The sequence below is a fragment of the Vidua chalybeata genome, chromosome 4 (genome assembly GCF_026979565.1).
Source record: "Vidua chalybeata isolate OUT-0048 chromosome 4, bVidCha1 merged haplotype, whole genome shotgun sequence".
NCBI lineage: Eukaryota > Metazoa > Chordata > Aves > Passeriformes > Viduidae > Vidua > Vidua chalybeata.
Window position 1 is genome coordinate 66,383,747 of NC_071533.1, and position 21,265 is coordinate 66,405,011.

The window sequence follows — 21,265 nt, forward strand, 5'->3', positions numbered from 1 at the left end:
ACAAGAACAATAAAAAAGGGGGTGGGATAGGGAAAGTTGCTTCCAAGTAATTGCTTATGCTATTTTTCACAGATTTTACAGTGTCCCACATGCAAATACACCACAGTTTGTGGAAGATGGGGCTTAAGTTATCCCAGCTTAGTTTAGGATTTATACCTGAGTCCCAGGCAAGTAATTTGTCCAGAGATGACAGAGTAAAGGGAGTCACCATCTCTTCTAGCTGGATTTTGTTCAAGAGAGACCATTTGCTGTCTAGGTTCTGGGGAGAGTTGCTGGATTCAGTGATGGGAAGGAGGAACAGGGGCTTAACCCAGTTCTTCCCTTCACATTCTCCCATGGTCAGTGCAGGCAGCTTTCCCTGGAAGATCTCAGGTTTGTTGTCCTCCTAACATCTGGTTCTTCTTGCCATCCCCTTCCTGGGAAACATCCCAGTCTGATGCTGCTGGACCACACAGCAGACAGGGGCAGGGAATGCAGAATATCACCTTACATTCTTCTACTGTGCACTGACTGGACTCATCTCATCCCATGCACTTTTATTTTCCTGGTTGCTGCTGCTTGGAAACAGATTCCTGCATTTCTTTGGTCCAGCAGGGAAAATTCTTGGCTGCAAAGATGAATCTTGCAATCCAGTCTGCAGGCCAGCAACCCCTGGCCAGCTTCCAGGCACAGGATCTTTCTGATGTGGGGATTTTCCATCGAGGGTATTCTGCTGCCTCTTCAGATGTTGAGAGAATTGCATTGTAAGAGTGGCTCTCTGCTGATAATCACCCTGAAAGCCAGAGAAAAAAATGCATGCAGGGCTGAATACAGGGGCTACTCCCAAGCCCTGCAGAAGGCTGGGGACAGAGGTCAGCCCCTGGATGCCTTCCCAGAAATTACTGGACATTGGTGTTTTGGGGCTTGTCTGTCCAGCCAAAAGGGCAGCTGTTGCCTATATTTCCATAGGCCAGAGACTAAAATGTCTAACTGCAAAAAAAGCCAAAAAAAAAAAAATAAGAAGAGAGATATTTTCTCTTCATATGTTTTATGATTTTTGGCATATTGATGATGCTGTTTTGCTCTTCATAACTCTCTTACTGTTTTATAGGCATCTGAAACACCCCACCACTGTCTCCCTCTTTCTCAAATTTCATAAGCCTTGTGTTATAAGGTCTGAAAGAGGCATCCATCTCCTGCAGTGCTGAGGGCACTCCAAGAACTGTCCCCACGTGTGTGCAGAATGTTGCTGGAGCACTCTCCATGTCCCAGTCAGCTCTTCTGGCAGGGACCAACTCCATGAGCATCAGCTGCTGCATGCTGTGCTCAGCCTCTGGCAGCCTCCAGAAGTCCCATCCCCACCAGCCCAAAGGGTCTCTCTGAGCAGCACCAGGAGGGGACATGACCACATGGAGACAATCAGGGTCAATCCCACGTGCAGAGGGGAATATACACAATAGCCAGAGGGTTGTTGTACGTCTGGGATTTGTGCTTCTAGGAATGAAAGCTCAATGAGAAGCTGCAAAGTTCCTTGTGAAGATGACAAACCTCTTTCACTTTCCATCCATGGCAGCAGGTCTGGGAAGGGAAGGCTGGTATGGAGTAAGTAGTGTAGAAGGGGTTGGTGGCAGTGCTGATTTCCAGGATTCTAGGTCTTGCTGGGTGATTTTAAGCACTGGGGGCATGCTGTTCCAAGCCCACAGTTGTTCAAATATCTACTTCCAGGCAGTGATTAAATTCTTTGGAGTCAGTGGCTGATTTGGATTAATTGCCATGTTTTCTGAATTTATCCCATTTGGGGTTAATTGCCCCATCAGGGGAAGCTGTGTCTTGAAGCAAGGGCTTAAAATTTAACGTGCTGCTGGTGAATGGCACCTCAAAAAAGACCTAGATGAGCTCCCTTTCTGTGCTGGGCACAGAGGAGTGCTTTATTTTGCCAATGAGCAATAAGAAGTTCAAGGTTAAAACTTAAGCTTTGTCCACAGAAGAAATTGAAAGCTGTTGATGCAAATAAACAGAGAGAGTGTACAGAAATATGGTGCCACTGCTCAAGGAGGGGTGCCATGCTTTCAGTTCCTGTTTTGGTTGAACTATTGAATTTATTAGTTTTTTGGGGGGTCATCAGCAGAACAAAACTTCAGGACTGAGAGAATGTGGCTTGCTGAGTCAAGGATCAGAAAATGTCTCTTTATTTTGGGTGGACACAGTCACAAACCCCTCTGAAACTCTCAAACTACATGAGCACATGCTGGTAGATTCTCCTCTCATAAAGCTTTCCCTCCTAACTGCTGTTTTGTCCTGCTTGGCAGCTGAAGTGCTACACTTTGTTCCTCTCTATCTCCAACTTTTCTCTCATTAAGTGTTAGGTGACTGTACTACTTGCTGGATGATTTCTAGTTTTTTTTTTTTTTTTTAATTTAATTGCCTAGGGACTTCTGTGTCAGAAAAGGAAGGTGGGAGACATCATGATAAAAACAGTGGGTTTCAAGAAGACAGATATCAACAAATCCAGACGTGATACTTAAGAGCTTCTAAGAGGTAAGACTAACAGAGAATAAAGTTGTCAGGTTTTCAGAGTAAGCTGAGGGCTGAATTCAGGCTGTCCAAATGCAAGAATGCAGGAAATTCAGTAGGTGCTGAGCTGGGTAGATGATGAAGGGTTTTTCTGTAACTTCAACACCAGACAGAAAGACACAGAAAAAAAAAAAAAAAAAAAAAGAAGAGGTCAAATTTCTAATAATAAATCTGAAAAAAACAGTACAAGTATTCAGGGATGAAGCCAGAAAGGCCAAGGCACAAAATGAGACCTCAAAGATAACCAGAAATAATTCTTTAAGATCCATTAATAGAATAAGGAAGATCAAAGGGAGGATTGGTCTGCTACTCAGTGGAGAATGAAAGCTGTCTGCAGATAATTACAATAAGCTTGAAGAATACTGGAGAAGGGGAATTTTTTTTTTTCCCCAAAGTAGCTTGGGAACTACAGTCCAGTCAGATTAACAGTTCTAGAAGAAAATAAAATAGACCATAAAAAATTGCCTGTAACTTTTGAAAAAATAGTTGGAAGACAAGTAGCAGTCAATATGGGTTGGTCAAAAATAAGTTGTATTAAACTATTTTGATTTCCCTTACTGTGAGAAAACCCTTGTGGGTTGGTTTGGGGAGGCACAAAGGTCGCATAGCTTGATTTGGAAAAAAATTTAAGGTTTGCTTGGTAAGTTCGTGGCAGGCATAAAACTAAGAAGGACTGCAAGCACATTGGAGGAATGAGTTCTATTTGTGTGATATATGATACAAATTTCTGAAGAAACAGAGCTAAATTCAGTGCAGGACAAGTGAAAATTATTCTCAACCAGACATATTTTGCTAAGAAAATAGGCTGGGAAAGAACTGGCTAGAAACAGTTCTTCAGAAAATGTTCTTTTGGTAAATAGATCAAAAATTACCTGTGAGTAGGCAAAGGCTTGGTGTTTTGAGCATGACAAACATCCCACCATCAGGGTCAGACAGGAAGGCTCTCTTCTCTGCTCAGCATGGGAAACCAATAGCCAGATCTCATTAATGAATTTTTAAGGGAATTGTGGATGTACAGGGCAGAATTTAATAACCTCTTCTGATGAAGAGTGTGAGGGGCTTGCCTATTTTATTTCTTTAATCTCTGATCTGTGAGTAAAAGTTGGAACACTTGGGGTTAGGTAGTGCCACAAAAAGAGCCATTTCAAAAAGGACAGGAATGTTTTCTGTGTTCATGATAAGACAAATAGTAGTGTTTGTAAAATAACACAAGGGACACTTAAATTGAGTGTTAGGAAAAGCTCTTGAAGGACAAGGGTCATAAGGCTGTGGAATAGGTTTCTTGGAGAGATTGTGAAGTTCCTATGATTGTAGGGTCATTAAGAACAGCCTGGGCAAACCTTTGTCAGGAATGACATATGCAGATATGCCTTCAAGTAAAGGCATCTTTCATTCCTTCCAGAGCTATTGTTTGATAACTCTGTCCAAATCTAGGGATGGAAGTGATTTACTGAGAGAAATTCTCCTGGCTGTGTCATTATTTCCATCCTGAGAGGGTACTGCTTTGCATAATTCAGTCCATTTATTGCTGTTCTCTTATGTGTAATTAAACACCTGAGGTGGGCAGGGAGAGGGCAGTTGTCAGACACTGCTATGGGAGGGCTTGGCTCCAAGTGATCAAAGATGCCATCATTTGGATGGTAGACATTCTGTTAAGGCAACATGATGCTGCTCGTCACTCTTACTTGCTGTTCCCGTCTCTAAATATGTTGTCTTTATCTGAGAGAGCCTGGGGAACTGTAAATCTTTGAAGAAATTCTCCATATGCTGGTGATTTTCAGGGAACTCTGCCATACATAATTTCTGATAGCAATGTTTGAACAGAGAACTAATTTACTTTGGGTCCTTGGTTAATCTGTCTTGCAGTAAGAAGAGTATTGGCACCAGGCTGGAAGTTAAGCAAGGTGCTAGTTTCCTTTTCTCTCTCTCTCTCTCTGAGCTTCACATTCACAGTAATATTGGAGTCAGGAAGAAATGTAGGACAGGATGTTCAATGATCACAAAAATCAGTTTTGTGTAGCTGAAGTAATCTTTTTATTCCAGGAGCTTTTAATGAGAACATGTTTTATATAACTCCTGTTAACATGGCAACATATGAGCATGCATCCATCTACAAGAAGAGGCTTCAATAGCACACTAGTAAATAACCCCACACATTTCTCTGTGAAACAGCAGACTTAGAGCAGATAAAAGGATCAGAACAAGGGTCCTGCAGATTGATGAACAGCTTATAGAGAGGGGAGGGATGACATAATCAAATTCATGACACTTGAAAAGATTTAGGTTCGTGGATGTTCAGTTCAAAACATATAATCAAATTCTAACACAAATCACAGCCTGGCCATCAACCATCACCCAGTGAATCCTTTCTCCATAACTTCTGTTTCACGTCTGACCAATATCTGTCTTCACTGGAAGAGGCAGAGTTTACCAACTGGGAAGCTTCTCCCAGATGTTTGAAGACGTGTTTATAGTGAAGATAAATATTTTGATTTGCCTTGTATCCAGTTTCTAAGCAGTGAATCTTTCTTTCTCCCTTTTATTTCTCTTTTTTTTTTTTTTTAAGCAAATAGCTTGATTAAATTCTATGCTCACCTTTTCCTTAGGTAATTTGGAATACTGCAGGAATAAATATTTTCTGGGCTTCTCTTATGAGAAGCTCCACAGTCTCTGAGGTGGGAATATAGTGTCACCACTCAATCTGTCAGACTTGATTTAGCTTCAAACATTCAAGGTAGCAGATGAAATACAACCACATGTAGATGAACCATAGATATTATCCACATCTGGAGTTTAAACACATGAAGCAAAATGTATTCAAAGGGAGGGGATGCCAGTTTTTGCCATAATTTGGCAGGTAATGTGGCCAATTATATTCAGCAAGAATTACAGCACCTTTAAAGACAATCCAGCTCACAAATTGCTTTCAAAGGCAATACAGATTTTGTAAGCAGTACTCCAAAATAGATCAGAGTGACCTCTTAGCTATGTTAGAAAATATTTAGATATAATTTTAAAGGAGCTGCTGAATTTGGCTATTCAATGAATGTATAAATCCATGTGATCTGTCTTTGCCCATCTGGAGACTGCAATGTTAATGAGTTAACTGCTGAACACAGTCTCTGTAGAGTCACTTGGATAATTTGAAGCAGCGTCGTTTCACACTAAGGATAAATACAGCTTTGTATAAAATGGGTTCTTGTCCCAGCAATAATTGCATGTGTGCTTCATAAGATGGTCTTGAATCACCCCATCAGACCCATTCCCAGAGCAGTAAGTGATGCAGGCATCCATAAAGGGGCAGTGCATCCACTAGTAGATTCACTAATTTTGTGGGGGAGTTGGCACATGGAATCAATTTGCTTTAGCAGTCAGAGACTCTTTTTATGGCAGAGAAAGCAGTTAGCAGAAAAGGAAAATGTACACAATTTATATTGCACTTCCATGTTTAGGGACCAGCGAAGCACATTTCCCAGCACAGCTAAGGTAATCTGTGGTTATTTTCATACCATTGTCAATGACAACTCTTCACAAGAAATAATTTCTTCCCATTGAAATGAACTGTTTCATACTGTGGCTCCCATTCTTCATGCTTGTAGCAGGCCTGTTTCTATAATGCTCAAGATTTACCCAGATTCACCAAGGATTAATCTGATCAAAACCAGACATCTCCGCTCCTGGTGCTGTTTGTGTTGGCCTCACTATCAAACAAAATAGAGGTTGAGGTATCTGATTTGTGTGTGGAATAGACAATGAAAATATTATTTTTTGAGTTTTAGAACAGTTTATTGAGAAATTAATAATTTTAAGATAGTGCTATTAAGAAAATATCTGAATTAAGAAATGATCTAACTGATTAATCATTAGTTGGCATTTAAATCTGAATGATTGATTGAGGTGAATTGAGTTACCCCTCTTAATCTGTAAAGAATAACACCTGTGCTTCAAAGTGCTTGGATGGAGGAATCCTGTATTAAGGGAATTTGATAAAGTGGGATCTGGCAGCTCAGAAAAGTAAACTCTCCCTGAAATTAGGGAGGAAAAAAATGGAAGATCTTACTTGGTTGAAGGGCTCTTTGCTTCATAATAAAGTCAAATATATTCTGGGGATGAGATCTGGCATTAGAACTTCTAAGGAAGATCAGATAAATTGCCACTCTAATCAGTGTTGTTCCAGCTGGGTGAACCTCTGTCCTGATACAATCCTGAGCAACTGGGGAGTGAGAAGGTTTTTCCTCCATATTGTTTCTTAATCCCTTCTTTAATTATTAACAGTTACAAAAACCAAAGAAGGAAATCTCTCATCTGCAAGAAGTATCTGTTCTTCAAGGTAAACATTGTAAAATACCTTGAAAAGTCAATGAAGACAAAACACAAATGTGGACTAATGCTCCTCCAGGTTGGAATCTCTCCAGAAAACTTGAAATCAAAGCTCGTTGCCAGTCAGGGCATGTTATGGCAAAATGCAACTAATAATGAACGAGACAACCAATGCATTTCATGTGAAAGCACCAGCGGGGGCCCTTGCGTCTGTCTTAAGAAAGTTCAGTTGAGTTTGGATTGAGCATTTAAATGACAGGCAAATTTGTGTGAGACATAAACTGACAGAATAACCCTTTTGTCTCCAGCTAAATCCACCCCCTTTACTGAGCCAAAAGTGAATTGAGCAAAACCATTTTCCATCAAAAGTAACCATGACGCAAATGGTTTTATCTGCTTGTAACCAAGGCAAGAAAACATTAACCAGCTGGTCCCCATTCAGAGGCATCTGTAACCATCTGGAGGGAGCCCCCAACTGCAGTGCAGAGGCTCAGTGTGGGACCGAGCATGGCTCAGTTTGTGCCTGCCAGAATCAACACTCAGTGACTGGAACGTGTTCAGAACCTCCTCGTAACAATTCTCCAAACGGCCTTTACCAGGCATTAACGTGGCCTTGTTTCCCTGAGCCATATGGGAGTTGTGTGGTTCTGGCTGGCAGAGGCTGGCCTTGGGTGGTCCTGCGACGTTGGTGGTCGTGGCATGTGGATTTCAGTCCTGGGAAGAGCTGATCTGGAGATCCATTTGGCTGAGGTTGGGTGATTACTGACATTATGGGGTCAGAGATGAGAGTATTGCCTGTGTGTATTTGTACTTGTCCACTTCCACGCTCCCATATTTTCGTTTCTGATATTTCAGGATAGGTCTGTGGTTAATCCAAGTGGATCCTGTTATCTCTGAGTTCAAGAGGATGCTGAAGGTATGCTGCTTTGGCTTTACTGCCTGGTAAGGGTTTTCTTGTTTCTTTTTGGATGTGGAGTTTGTTCATCAAATTAGTTAAAATGGAATTCAGACAATAGCAGACATGGTGAAGTTGACACAAACATGTGTCAAATGATTCAGTTCCAGTACTGTGTGCGATCTGCCTGCTGTCTGATGTGAGAGCAAGAAGCCTGGGACATACTGTGGTAACCATCAAGCACTCAGAGGGATTTTAATGCATCTTCTCATCACAGAGAAGCCAAGACAATATTGACTTCTGCAGTATTCCAAATCACCTCAGAAAAAGGGCAGCATAGAATTTAACCAAGCTGTTTGCTTTAAAAATAATAATAATAAAATGAACAAAAGGGAGAAAAAAAGATTTATTGAAGATAGATCAGAAAAGGAGTATTGAAACACAAATGCTGGAGCCCTCCTTGCTTGGAACTCCAGCATCTTACCATTTATCCTATTGGTCTTGTACTTTTAATTAAACTGTGAATAGAAAAAAAGGTGATAAAAGGCACAACTTAGTTTATAGAATCATATAATGGCTTGGGTTGGAAGGGACCCTAAAGATCATCTCATTCCAGCCCTTGCCAGGGGCTGGGACAACTTTCACTAGACCAGGTCACACAGAGCCCCTTCCAACCTGGCCTAGAACACTTCAGGGGTGAGGTATCCTCAGCTTCTCTATCTTCTGCTAACTCCATTCTGATTTGAATGAAGAATGTTGAAAAGGTTATGCACTAAATAGCCATGAAAATGGTAGAATAGAGTTTTTTTTCAAGAACAAAACCCTGTGGTCAGGTCAGTCTTCTCTAAAAGATCTGAATGGATCATAAATTGTGGGCTTTTAATCATTAAATATCCTGTGTGCCTCCTTTCACATTCAAACATTCAAGACTTCTGTGTGAAGGACTCCACAGAAGCTTGTTATAGTAATGTTCTTTTCATCATGCCATGGAGTTTAAACAGTAAAATGATTGACCCTAAACTGTTTGTTTCCTTTTGGGTTTTTGAGTCATAAATTTGAACTTTCTCTGCTTTGCATGAGTTTGAAATAATATAGTCTAATTTATCTGTTGCTTATAAGGGCTTTTGTAAACCTGGACACACTTGGTAAACACTGGACCTCATACAAAAAATTGCAAAAATTGTGCTGCAACCTGTAATCATAGAAGAATTCATATTAGAGTAGGATTAATAATGCATGTAATTATAATATACAATTTTCTTTAGGCTTTTCTAATTATAAAAAAATTACAGATAACATCAACAGTGTGATTCTGAAATGCCTCTCATTTATTATGTAGCTCACTTAATCAGTGCTCTGCCACTGGAAATCAAGTCAGAATGTTATTATGGTCTCTCCTTCTGGATTTAATTACAGCAGTAACTCATGGCTCAAAGTCTGAGCAAACACACCGTGCAGTTTATAGCTTTGAAGAACAGCCATTAATCCTGCCATCTACCACCCTGTGCAAACCAGTGAAAGCCTTTAAAAAACTTTATGCCTGAAGATAAACACACACTTGCACACGGGCTTAAGGTGGGGGAGTAGAGAGCCCAGCCTCTGTGCCAGTTCTGCACACACAGAGCTGAGCATCCTCTCCTGGGAGATGATCTCAAGTGTACAGATCTGTGAACTTTTTACTACCCAGACTGAAGTTGCACCCTTAACATTTTTAATTATGATTTCAGGATGTCAGCTCCTGTCTGATGGCAGCCTGGAATAAGGATTGGGCTTTTGATGGGGTGCATCAAGCACAGCATCACAAGATGGTGGAGGGAGGGGATTTTTCTGCTCTGCTCTGGGATGGACTTGAGTCCTGGGGGCAGTTCTGAGCCCTGCAACATAAGAAAGACATTAAACTATTAGAGAACATCCAAAGGAGGGCAACAGAGATGGTGAAGGGCCTTGAGAAAAGCTGTGTGAGGAGAGGCTGAGGGCACTTGGTCTGTTCAGCCTGGAGGAGACTGAGGGGAGACCTCAGTGCAGTTACAAATTCCTCGAGAGGGGAAGAGGAGGGACAGACACTGATCTCTGCTCTGTGGTGACAGAGACAGGACCCAGGGAATGGCCTGAAGCTGTGTCAGGGAGGTTTGTGTTGGATATCAGGAAAAGGTTCTTCCCCCAGAGGGTGGCTGGGCACTGAACAGGTTCCCCAGGGCAGTGGGCACAGCACCAGCCTGGCAGAGCTCAGGCAGTGTTTGGACAATGCTCTCGGGCACAGGGTGACTCTTGGGGATGGTGCTGTGCAGGGCCAGGAGTCAGACTTTGATGAACCTTGTGGGTCCCTTCCAAGTCAGGATATTCTGTGATTCCATTCTATGGTTTTGCTGTATAAATGGCCTTGCTGAAGATGAGTACCTGAGTCCTTTGTATTGTTCTGGAATCAGTTCCCATGATGAATCTCTAACCTAACAATTAGCTGCAAATGGGAATAATGCACTCTCCCAAGAACTTGAATTAGTATCAGGAACTGCTTTTGGTTTTGGCAGCAGCCAGGAAGGATGTCTCTCTCTCCAAAGCAGAAACATGCCCAGGCACATGCCATCACCTGGGAGTACAGAGCTGCCAGCGAGGTCTGGGGAAGGATGAGAGGGCATGTGCAGGAGTGAACATTAACATGGGTGCTTGCTTTTTGAAGCTAACTCATTTTTTTAAAAGAAAATAATTTAATCCAAAGACAAGACAGTTAAAATACCGCAGACTAATATCTGCCATCTTGTGTCTTCCAAAAAGCAATATAATCCCTGATTAAAGATTTACTATCCTCTCAAGCCACCATCTTCAGTACCAGCTTTCTATATGCTCAATGTGTAGAGAAAAGTAAATTGACAAATGACCTTCCTGGTTATTTTATTGTGTGGTTTGTTTGGACTCAGCAGGGGTGCAAGGACCCCAGGTCATCTGCTCACATTCTGGGCTTGGTGAAGGGACAAGCAGCCATTGGATATGTGTCATTTGGGAAGCTGTGGGAAAGAACCAAGGCAATATTTGCACTTGATTGATGCAGCTAACATTTGTGCTGCAGTGTGCTCTGCAAGGTTTTCAGAACTTGTAAGAAACACTTTTTTTTTACCTAAGTATTTTTTTCCTCAGGACCTGCCAATTGTTTGAAATGAGAAGTACTGGCAGAAAAGGCTAAGCCCCACTGTTTGAAAGACAGTGACATTTCAAAATTGATATTCTGAAATTGCCACATCCCTTCTGGAAACAAAAAGCAATAAAAGGTTGGTATTTCAATGAACTTCTCAGAAATATAGAGATGAAGTGCTGTGACTGACCAGCCTGAGTTTTGCGTGTTTTCGGTTTGTACATTGCAACATTTTCTTCTTCACGGAACAAGCCTGTTTCTTGGGTTTTTTTTTAAATTTCTGAGAGTTGTGCTGGGCAGCAGTTTTTTCCAACCCTGGTTTCCAGCCTATGTTCCAGCAGAACCTGTGTTCCTTCTCACCCCAGGAAATGAGGTGGGAAGGGCTGAGGGCACAGCAGGACTAGGTACAAGATGTTTTGTGTCAGACAGGAGAGAAGAGTAGGAAGAGTACTTGGGTAGGAGCTCAAACTAAGTTCTTTGTGAAAACATCCCTTTACTTTCATCTCATCTAGCATTAGCCTTCCAAAAGCAGGATCTCTTGTCAAACATCTAGAAAGGTGATGCAAGCTTCATTGCACTGCTCAGGGATCACTGGCTGCCTCTTCCCAGAGGTGGACTCTGTGCTGCCCTTTTAGGATGTCTCCTTTGGCAACAGACTGGGCTCTAGGAAGACTAAATCTCAAGGATGATCAAATGCAATGAAATGTGGTGGCATGAGCACCTTTCTGTTCTTTCCTCTTGGCAGTCTATTAATCTTAGAGAAAAGCTTGAGAAAATAAGGCTAATTAATCCTGACTGCTGTGGACAGTGTAATTTAAATTTTTTTGAAGACTGACAATGCTTAGGCTGAAATGCCTCAGAACACTCTCAGCTTCCATCCCCAACACAAGAGTATTTCATATTTTGTACAGCCAATTGTATTTTCTAAATTTGCTTTCAAATGCATCACAGGAAATAGGCCTTACAGGAAAGAGAGGAAATCAATACCTCTGCCATATTGCAGAAAAGGATGTGGAAAGAGCCTCTTGTGTTATAGATTGAATTAATTCTCCTCTCTAGCACTAGGGAAATGGAAAATCCCCTCAACATCCCCTCCCAGTGTTCACTCTGCTGCTGTAGGAAGCTGTGTCCTTGATGTCAGCTTGGAGCAGAAGAAACTGGGCTGGAGGGAGGAGGAGAAGGATCCTGGCTGGAGCAGGGTGACATTGACACATGAGGCTTTAATTTCAAGGGAGGAAGTGGAGCAAAAGGGATTGCAAAATCTGGTTCCATAATGCTGTGGGATTCTGCTTGCTGTGCTTGCTCTCATATTTGTGGTCTCAGAGGAAACATCAGCTGGTCCTCCTTGGTTCAAAGTGAGATTGAAGGGGGGGTGGGTGGATGAGAATGGGGGACAGGGGGGATCCTTGATGTATCAGGAGGGATGTGAAGAGCCTTTTCCTCTCATCCCGATAAAGAGTAAAGCATTTCTTTGCATTTATTTTTATTTTTAAGGCTGCCCTGCATTTGCCTGTGAATACAGAAAACTTCTGACATTTATTTTGCAATATGCACACAATGACTTACACACACCCTGGGCTGGACATCTCCAGGGTCCCAGCAGACCTCAGCCTTGAGACATTTTGTTTCAGGATATCCCAAAAACTTCACATGGAATAGCTGGGAGAGGCAATTTGCTCAGGGAACTGAGAGGAGATCAATCCATACAGCAATCCAAAGAGCAAAGCAGCACAAAGAGAAACTATTGGAGAGCAATTACTCTTTCATAATCCTTCAGGCTTGCCTTGACACAGAACTGTGCATGAGATCTGAGCAAATTTGGAGGCTTCTGTAATTCCCATTGCCATTCTCCAATGTAGAGGGGAAGGCTGTTTTCATGCAAAGGCAATCACTTACCCTTTATTTACTGTGAAGGATGAGGATGGGGGACTCCGACTCCCAAAGCTTTCCACAGTTGGGTTTGTTGTCTAATTATTCCACGGCAGAGCTTTTCCCGGCACTGTGGGGCTGCGTCCTCTGCAGCAGAGCCTGGGGGACTCCTGCCCTTGCAGAAGGTCTCTCCAGAAACCCAGTATTTTGTGGTGGAATAATACTGCAGCCCACGTGCCTTTGTCACTTGGTTAGTTTATTTATTTTTAATGGCATTATATGAATAAAGAAATGTGCCTTCCTCATTGTCTTTTGAAGGCGGATAATTGTGTCGCTGTTGCGTTCGCTATCGGCTTGTCGTGCCCAAATGAATTTACGCTTATCCATCTTTCTCTTCAAAAAGCAGCCTTGCTGAGTTTTCCCAGTTGTTCAGTCAGTCACAAGCCACTGTTGTACAGCAAGCACTGCTTTATGTTGTCTAAATAGATGTGGCTCTTCCCTTGTTCCTGTTGTCAGTCTTATTGTTAAATTGCTTTGAATTTGCAGTGAATTGAAACTCTCCATTCCAATGAGAAAGACATTATTACTTGTAATTAGGAGTAGGATTATTGGATGGTAGCACTTTTCAGTCCAGAGTTAATGAGTTATGATCAGAACACATCCTTTCATTAGTTTAAAATATTCCCATAATTATTCTGATATTGTGATCTAGGGAAAAAAAAAAGCTTAAATAGAAGTTCACTTAAAATAGCAAAACACATTACTTCACAGGCTACATAGAGTTATGGATGGCTAAACATGAGTCTGTGTCACCACTCTGGCTGAGAAGGAGTCCCACTGTGATGGGATGGATCAAGGTAAAAAAAATACACCCTAAGATAAATTATCGTTGATTATCAGTTGCCCAGAGAGGTTGTGGACTCCCCATCCCTGGAAGGTCAAGGCCAGGCTGGATGGGGCTTGGAGCAATCTGGTCTAGTGGCAGTGTCCCTGCTCATGGCAGGGGATGAAATGAGATGGTATTTAAGGACCTTTCCAACTCAAACCATTCCATGATTCTGTGATCCTGCAGGATGTCTGCAACCAAGCTTCACTGGAGAATTCCATCTGGAGTTGACACTAAGTGGGCAATCAATGTGGCAAACTGAATTTCCTGCATTCCAGCTACAACCTGGAGATATTCTTCTCTCTCTCTCTTGTTTTTTGCATTGTAGAGTGCCAGCTGTGACTGAGCAGAGGGAGAGGCACCACATTTAAAATGCATTTAATCAATGGTGACTTTAAGGTTGGCATTGGGTTCATGTGGTCACGAAGAGAAGCTTAAAAAGGTATCATAGGAAGCCAGTATGTTGATGAAAAACTCTTCCAACTCTTTCTAATTTGGGAAGTAGATTTTAAAGTGGTGAGCTTCAAAGACTAGAAATTGTTCTTTGATCTTACAAAGCCTGCAAATGACAGCAGTGTCTGCAGGACACAGCATATGTCCAAACAGTCACAAGAAATCTAAATGGGGATTTGAGGCAGCAAAACTCCTAAAATATGAAAGGAAAAGGGACATAATTCAGACAGTCAGCCTAAATAATAGCATGGTTGCTCAATGTAGAGATTGTGCAATCACTGATTAATTAAAAAAACCAAAAAAATTTATTTGAATTTCCAGATGAATTCCTGAAAAATGAGGGAGATGATTAAAAAATAGAAAAAGAGATGTGACCTAGAATGAGAAAGATTCTAGTGTCTGAATGTTTCTAAGAAGGAAGATTGCAGCCTCAAAAACAGGGGAACATTTTTAAATGGAAGGAAGTAATGAAAACACTCTGAAATGTTATTTGTTGTGGTTTTCTGACCTTTAACCAAACACTCCAGGCCTGCATAAAATGTCAAACTATGTGTGTTTGTTTGTGTGAGTGTATTTGTTTGCACTTAGGTAAAGCCTGCTCCGAGAACATCTCCATGACCACAGCTGTGGGCAGACAATGCTTGGAGTCCTTAGGTCCATGGCCAGCCAGCCTTGGGAAGGCTCTTCAGGATGACATTGGACTTGATGTACAAAGCCAGGCTCAGCTCTGCAGTGATGCTCAGCCACCTGTTTCTCAATGGAATAGAGATAAAATGTTAAATAACTCAGTAGCTTTGGACCTGAATTAATGAGAATGCTGGGCAGGGAGTACAGAAGAGCAGAACACACACATTCTTTCCAGAGATGTTTTTGGTGCATCAAAACCAAATTGCTGAATTAATTTTAGCATTTGCTTATCTCAGGGTGCAGTACATGACTGGAGGATGTTTCCTTTCCTTCCTAATGTCTTACTATCAATTGCAGCATTAGTTAACTATATTTTCTATTTATAAAAGCATCTGGAACTTTGTTGTTAATTATTCATTGAGATGGAGACTTATATTGTAACAGTGCTTCTGAATGGGCTCTTAAAAATCTTGGAGCCAACCTGTGACAGCCAGATGAAAAACAGGACTGGACAAGAAGTCTGTGGTGTCAAGGCAGCAGTGTAAAGAAATAAGATTTAGTGTTTGCTTCTAATGTGCTGTCTTGTGGTGTCCTATTGGAATTTCGCAAGAGAATTGCTTTTTATAAACAGGTTGTGACAAGCAATTGCACATCTCTCCACACAGCTTAAGAAAGGAAGAACAGAATAATTGAAAATAGGGCTGGGCAAGCTCTTGGGAGGTCATCCAGTCCATTGCCTCACCCAGGTGGGACTGGCTTCACACTAAGTACTCTTGGCATATATTTGCTTCATATGTTTTCAAAAACCTGCAGTGACAGAGGTCCCACAACCTTCCTAGGAAATGTTTTCAAGGCTTATCACTGGTTAATGTTACCAACTTCTTTCCTACTGCCTTGCTCATGTCCTGCCTGGGGGCCAGTGTATCACCATTGCTTCTTTCCAGGCTCCCAGGGATCACAGGAGATGGTCATTTCCTTTCTTACACAGCAACAAGTCCCTCTGTTTGGAGACTGCTATCATGATTCCTATTAATTTTCTCCTTTCTAGACTAAACAAATCCCATCCTTTTAATCATTCTTCATAATTTATGGTGTTTAAACCTTCCCTCATTCTTGCCTGGACTCAGACTAATTGGCCTGGATCCTTCCTGAGAGCACTGGCCCAAACCTACATTTCAGTGGCTTTATTTTCTCTTCCTGATATTTATTTTTCAAGTCTCATTGCAGTGAGGATTTTCATGAGTTTTGTTAAAGCACCCCTGGGTAAATGCCCAGTCTTGGATCTGACCTGGAGTTTAGGTAGGCAGTACCCTCTAAGGGAGCTTCCACATCTTTGTTGAACTCTGGTACCCTAAGGAGGGCTAGATTTTAAGAAGAAAGATGGTGAAAATATGTATGGTACCATTCTCAAAGATGTCTAATTCTTAAAAATATTTTTTACTGACCTGTATTTATTTCCAGCTGTTTATATCAGCTGAGATTTCTCAAGCAGTGCAAATTCTGGGTGCTCAGCTTGCTGAAGAAGGAATTGTAGATGCAGATGCTTGAATATGTATTTAAAGTGAAATTTGGGCTTCCTGTTGTTGCTGTGTTATTGGGGTCTTTCTGTGTTTGATTTTGGTTGGTGGTGTTTTTTTTTTTGTGTTTTTTTTTTTTTGGTTGTTTTTTTTTTTGTTTTGTTTTTTTTTTTTTGTTGTTTTTTTTTTTGTTTTTTGTTTTTTTTTGTTTTTTGTTTTTTGTTTTTTTTTAAGTTGACCCATATATAATTGCCCTGGATTCATAACATCTTTTCTAACATAACATCTTGCCATAACACAAATCTGTTCTGTGAATATATCAGAGGGCTCACCATTCAATTACTTCTTATTTATTTTTCTATAAATAAGTGTTAGATTTTCATAAAATACATAATCTCTAAACTGATGGTGTTGCATAGAAGGTTCATTTTATGTGGATTTTTTTATTACCTTTTGCTGTTAATACATTAGCTTATATTTCAGTGGGCTTGGCAGTGCTGGGTTAATACTTGGAGTTGATGATTTTAAAGATCGTTTCCAACATAAATGATTTTATGGTTCTATCTGCAGAAGTGACTTCCCAGTGTGAGCCTCTGAGCATGAGAGGGGTCAGGCGAAGCAGCTATGATGCAAACTTCATCTGTTTAGTCCTACAAAATTTGTGGTCTATGTTGGGTTGGTCAAGAGGATTAGCCTCTCCTGGGAGAAATACTGGCATTTTTGGCTTGTATTAGGCTACTTCAATCCTGAAACCCTCATTGCTGGTGACAAAACACTGACAAGGGGTCACGCCCAGGGTGTCATACAGAAGGTTTCTATCCCAGCTGAGTAGGGTTAGTAGGGAAAAAGGTTTCTCTTTCCAAAGCAGCTGAAGGACTGGATGACTTTTCCAGACATCCAATGTCCACAGCCATTGAGGTTAGATCATTTTCTGAGTAGATTTTTTTGGGAAAAAATGTCAGCAATAATGCACTGATTTGGTACAAACTTTATCAGTTCAAGAAGAAAAAGAAAACATTGTTCTTGGCTATCCTCTCCAGTGATAATATGAACTGGGAGATAGAGAGCCCATAAAAATCAATCAATTATAATTGTATGAATATAATTTTTTGGTTCTCAGAGCTTATGCTGGGAGCTGATATTGCAGCTCATGGTGGATATCTGGAAAACAAAATGTTGGAAATAGACTTGCTTTGAGTATGTGAGGTTAAACTTATTGCTACTTCTCTCAGCAAGGGAATTCTGTACCCAGTAGATTGACATGCTTTTAAGTAATCAGATTTCCAGTGTTTTCTGCAAGATAGTGTAATATCACATAAAGCAAGAGAAAGAAAAAGGAAATTAGCCTATGTTGGAATTGTTCTGGTGTTTTCTTCTACAACAGAATGGTAAATTGTTTGCTTTGGCTTTCTGGAAAATATCTGACCTTGATATTTCATATTCAATTTATGTAAACAATTACAAAAGCTTCTGAGCCAAATAGAAAAGGCTATTTCTTGAAAATCTGCAGGGAATTCACATGGGAATTTCCCACATGCTGTGGCAATCTTAAAAATACCTCCTTGTAACCCCACAATATTAATGATTAACTCCGGAACTGTGAGTTTTTCCAGACTTCCAGTGAACTCAGTGATTTATATGTTCAGCTGCATGTATCAGGAGAGGTAGTAAAAAAGAGTCATTTACCACTTTTAGTAGCTTGCATTCAACAAACAATCTGTCACATTTTCCCCTTGAAATTCAGGGATTTTTGCAGATTGCTCGGCTGACAAATATCACAGGACGGGAAATGTTTTGTGGCTAAGTTCTGCACTGAGATGCCCTTGCAAGAATGAGCTGGAACCAGCTTTGTTCTTCACAAATTACCCAGAGCTGCTTTGCTGAGGACACTCCACCCACACATTGCAGCATGAACCTTCAGAGGATGTGCTCAGCATCGCTGAGACCTTGTTTATTTACCTCTGACAGTCAGTGTTAGTGTGAGCTTTGGGTATTGCTCCCCTCACATTTGCTGAAGAAGGGAGAAGTAGCAGAGGGCGCCTGGGGAGGTGATTTCCCAGAGCAAGCAGGGATGCTTGCCACATCACACAAAGTCTGCTCAGCCTGTGGCGTGGTGGGCAGCAGTGCAAGTGCAAGCTGGTGCAGGAATCTTTCCAAAGATTCCAGTACCTTAAGGGGGCTTATAAAAAGGAGAAGAGTATTTATACAGGTAGCAACAGGACAAGGGGCAATGGTTTTAAACTGAAAAAGGGCAGATTTAGATCAGACTTTAGGAAGAAATTCTGTACTCAGAGTTTAGCCATTATTCAGTTTGAGAAACTGGAGCATAACCATCATGAGTGCCAAGCCAGTTCTCATCTTTACTGGGCCACAATAAATCTAGTTTTGGAATTCCCCATGCACAAGCACATGTTCATTTTCAGGGTGCTCTTGATGTCTATATCTATATCTCTACCTATAGATCATTGAATTGTATGTATAGAATTTAATCTCTTATCATTTACTATCTATCTATCTATCTATCTATCAATCATCTCTTTATAGAGTGGCTCCTCTGGATGCGTCTTGGGTCAATATTTGACCTTTTTTTCTCCTGGAGGGGCAATCCCAGAACCCTAATGGCACACTCAGACGCAATTCATAATCAGAACTTTGCTTCAGTGGATGTTGGGAATTTACCTGCCTGCAGTAAGAAACACTAAATACCTCTACAATCTGGACTGGGAAACAGGCAGCTGGAAGCAGATGGTAATAACAAAAGAATCAGGAACTAAGTCATGAGAAGTGACCTGGAAATCAGGCTTGAGTACACCAGAAAGATTCAAAACTCAGAAACTGATGTAGGAAGGCTAGACACCAATCCTTAAAATCAGGATGTTTCAAAACCCCCTCACTTTTAACAAAGGATGGGGATTAATTTTTTTACTAAGAGTGTCCTGGATTCAGTTGCTGTTTTCAAGATGGATGTTGGTTATAATTTTTTTTTGGGATTGGATTAAGGTTCAGCCTGTGCTAGGGCACATGTGGTCAGGCCATCTTGCCTCTGAGGGCAGGAAGCAGATAACCAGCTGGTCAGTACAGTACATCTCTCTGTAGCTGCTTGATTAATACAGGATATGGATCTGCCACAGCTTTTGCCTTCAGATCTTGGCACTTCAGTTTACTCATGCTTTCATCCTCAGAGAGCCTAATTTTCCTCCCAGATATGATTTATTTCACTCTTTTTTTTTTCCCTTAAAAAAGCCCAAAAATCCCCCAACAAAACCCAAACAAGCTCAGAAGTATCTGATTACTGGCACCAAACTCATGAACTTTTGCCCCATTCAGGGTTTTCCATTTCCCATTATGTTCACTTTGACTGGAGCCACATGCTGTCCCCATTCCTAAGCTGGCCATTTCCTGCTGGAAAAGGCAGGAAAAGGCTCTGCAATGATTGGGAAAGAAATAATAGCTGTATGTCTCTCTGTAACCTCTATGAATATTATGTTAATGTATGTTACTAACATTTGTAAACCCCCGGAATTTTAAAAAGTAATACTTGGAAACTCTTGTTTGCATCTAGCACTCACTGTACCATGGAACTCTGGCTTATTCTTATGAAATTATCAAAGCTTCACCTTTCTGTCAGCTGAAATGAAAAGTCCTTATTATATGGAGCCTGGCCTTTAGCAACTGGATTTTGTCCTGCACCCTGCTTCAGATCCATCTCCATATGTTTTATTTCAGTTGGGATTATTGCAGATATAAATTTAAGTGTCTGCCTTCTTCTAAAGTTGTTGACTCCTTGTTCCCTCCAACATTTTCATAGCTGTTAGACACTGTAGAAAATATTTCTTAGACTTGTTTAAGATTTTTTATGGTATAACTGCCTAACCTATAGGGAAACCTCTAGGAAAAACTAAACACCTAAATTTACTCTATTTGTCCCAAGTGGTTCTTTCTGTTTCACTTCTCTGTTCTGTCCCTTTTTACTTGCTTCCCTCTAAATTGCAGGCTGTTGTACTGCCTTAAATCTCTCTGCCTATGGGAGTCTTTTTAGGCTGCTGAACATTGTAATTAACCACTTTGGACTTTCCAGGTTTCACTGCATGTATGCTCTACTGAAATTCAAGCCCAGGTATGGCAAAGAGAGTTCCAGATGAAGGCATGCTGTTAACGAACATAATGACATTATTCATCCAAAATGTTCCTTGTTAATGACTCCTGTTTTTAGTGTTGCACTGCAGCAGTCACACACACCTTTTTCCTACACATTTTGGCAAACAACAGGCATTAACTTTGAAGCTCAAGGCCCTTGAGTTTTTAGGTCAAGCATCCATTTTATGAAATCCATACCCATTACATGACTTTGAGCCTCCTAAGGGCTGAGGAATCCCCAATTCACCTTTTAAATTTGTGAGCTGTTCCTGTTATTCTTGGGAGGGACTCTTGGCTAATGCAGCTGGGGTGGCCTTGGTCTTCCTCCTGGTGGCAGTGGGTGAGGTGAGTCCAGCTTCATCCTGTGCCACTGACCTGGACCTGAGGTTTGCACAGTGCTGAGGAGATCCCCAGCTACAGAGCAACCAGTCTGATACCTCTGTGCACCCCAGAACTGTGCTTTATTTGGGGATGGGGGCTGTGGATGGTACGCTGCACACTTGGGTAGGGAGGTGGGTTCAGGGGGAGATGGGAGATGCTCTGCTGCCATGGCTAAACTGGGCTTTGTTGACACAGCAAGAAATCTCAAGCTGAGACTGGCTGTGTCACAGCACCATCTGCAAAAATATGCTGTATTACACAGGGACTGTAGCAGAATTAGGCAAAGGTGTTGCAAACTGTGATAAAGTACACACTGTACTCTGGGAAGGAATCTGGCAATTCTTGCTGAAGGACTCCTGAAATGATCCACTCAGCCAATGGTTGTGATAAAAACAGGCAGATAAGACACTGGTATGTCCTACGAGGTGGCTCAAATATGTATTTGAAAAAAAAGAGTGGTGCTGTGCCTGTACATGAAACACAGGCTTGCTAGGACTTAT